We start from the raw sequence: 2726 nt of genomic DNA, 5'->3' as shown, positions 1-2726 counted from the left end.
TATGTATTAAATCTTAATTAAATGGCCATTATTTTATGCAAAAGAAAGGAAATAGATTAAAGAAAGAATAAAAAGAAAAGTAATGAAGACAAAGCATCATCTTTGTCTTCTTGGCCGGATTGAAAGAAAGAATTGGGGCAAACATTCGGTCACTTGAAGCTTGAGAAGGGGGGGAAATGGGTGAAGAAAACTAAGTGTTCATCTTTGTTTCTTCTAAGCCGAATGTGAAGGAAGGAATAGGGGCAAAGAACTTTCGGCCATTTGAATGCTTAATAAGGTTAGTATATTGTGTTAAAGTTGTGAAATTTTAGCTTGTTTTAGGTTAATTATCATGGTTCTTACTTAGACCATGCAAAATTTTTAACTTTGATGGATGGATGGAGCATTCGGCTATGGCTATTAAAGAAGGAAATTTGATTACTTCCTTTAAGTTTTGATGAAGAATGTGTTGAGGAAAGAAATTGATCTTGCTAAAAATATAAATTCTAAATGCTCATATATGTAACACCCAAATAAAAATGCTTGATGTCTTGAACAAATATTGTTTCGATGGGTGGAATGAGTAATGTCATGTATAGGTTTCGGCTATGGATTTTCATGTTTAATATTTTTATGTTGGTGTTCAAATTGAAAATGGATGTTAGTTGTGCTATAACACTTGCTTAATGATGAAAGGATCATGAGCTTAGGGCTTGAGAGGCATTCGGCTTTGGAGTAAAAATAATAGAAATGGTGTTTAGTCAATGCAAGTGTCCATACTTGTAGGATGTATTGAGTGTTGCAATCGGCCTTAACATAGACATGTGTGTGTTCGGCCACATAAATGAGCACCTAAGTTGATGTGTATGTTCGGCCAAAGGTAAGCATGTTGATGGCTTTATCTTGACTTAGAAGGTTCGGCTAAAGGGAAAATTAGCTAATATGTCGAATTCGATTCGTGAATTCGTACATATGTGACTCTAATGTCTAATGTGTATATGGACTAAGTACCTTGAGGTTCTCTTTTGATGTTCGAGTGAATTGTATTGAATCATTTGATGTGATTAAAAATGCATATGACCATTGTGTATTTGAGCTAAAAGGTGGCCATATGACCCATCAAACTCCTTGTCATATTCGGCCATAAGCTAGCAAAATGAGACTTTAATGAGTTAAATTTGTTTGATTTAGCTCAAGGAGTTAAAGGAGGTGAATCGAGCAAAGGCAAAGAAAAGGTCATCGAGTAGCCGAGTTGGAACCGTCTTACCCAACACGAGGTAAGTCGTTAAGCATGTAGTTGGTATTATTTCAAATGGTCATAATGTTTATGTATTGATGCTGGATGGAATGAATAAATATACATATATATATATGCATGTACGTATGTGATGATGAAATTGTTGAATGAAAAGAGAAGAGGTAAGATGTACTGAGTTGTTGATCTCGGCACTAAACGTGCGGGTATAACCATTTATGACCATGAGATTGGCGCTAAGTGCGCGGGATTAAATTGTACAGCACTAAGTGTGCGATTTGACTATGTTGCACTAAGTGTGCGAAACGAATATGATGCACTAAGTGTGCGAATTGACCATGCGGCACTAAGTGTGCGAGTTTGACTATGTGGCACTAAGTGTGCGATTTGATTACGTAGCACTAAGTGTGCGAGTTGATTATATAGCACTGAGTGTGCGGACTCAATATACATTCGTGAATCATTATGGACACTACGTGTGCGACACTATTGAGTCGATCGCGGACAGCGGATCGGGTAAGTGTCTTGAGTACATGGCTAATAGGTGCTATGCTTATACTTGGTGTTGAGCTCGGTAAGTTTGAACCTATGTGACAAATATACTTGAAGTCACGTACATAAAATTTATCGTAGGATGGGTGAAAGGCCGTTTAGTCGTTTGATTGTAACGAAAATAAATTGATTTATGAAAATGCTTCAATGTCCTATTGATGAGTATATGGAATGTGAATGCATGAATTGATATGAAATTGAATCGATAGGTTGGAGGAACTATGGTATGGTTCGGTATGGATGGAGTAAATTGTCTCGTTCCATTTTGTTTCCTCTTGTGATAATGTTATTAATGGATGGTAGTGCATTGCTTATGACTTACTGAGTTATAAACTCACTCGGTGTTTCCTTGTCACCCATTATAGGTTGCTTGGACTCATCTATTTTTGCGGGGTAAGGCCGTCATCGAAGTCATCACACCGGATAGCAAGTTTTGGTACTTTCTTCTTAGTTGGCTTAGAAGAACATTTTGGCTTGTATAAGCTATTACGTTGTGTTTGAACTTTGGCATGTAAACTTTAAGCCATGCGAAAATGGCACGAATGTTCGATTGAGTTGGATCAAGGGTAGGCATGAAATGGACCTAGTTACTTTCGTAACAGATGCTGGCAGCAGCAGTGTCATGAGATTGAAAAATCACTAAAAATAGTAGGAGTGGAATCAATTGATGAATAAATTATGTAATCGAAGCTCGATGAGTCTGTTTTCATGAGGAAGTAACGAAAAGATCATATGGGCAGTATATTAAGAGATAATCAGATTTTTGTGGGACAGGGCCAGAACGGTTTCTGGATTCCCTGCTCCGACTTTGGAAATTCATTATAAATTAACCAGAGATAATTAGGGGTCGTACCATATATGTACAGATTCCTCTCTGAGTATAGTTTTCATAGAAATAAACGGCATCAGTATTGAAGCCCCGTGCAGGGAGATATCCAAG

Source organism: Gossypium hirsutum, chromosome A03 (genome assembly GCF_007990345.1).
Source record: "Gossypium hirsutum isolate 1008001.06 chromosome A03, Gossypium_hirsutum_v2.1, whole genome shotgun sequence".
NCBI classification, from domain to species: Eukaryota; Viridiplantae; Streptophyta; class Magnoliopsida; order Malvales; family Malvaceae; genus Gossypium; species Gossypium hirsutum.
The sequence above is the reverse complement of the archived record's forward strand: the minus strand, read 5'-3'. Positions refer to the sequence as shown.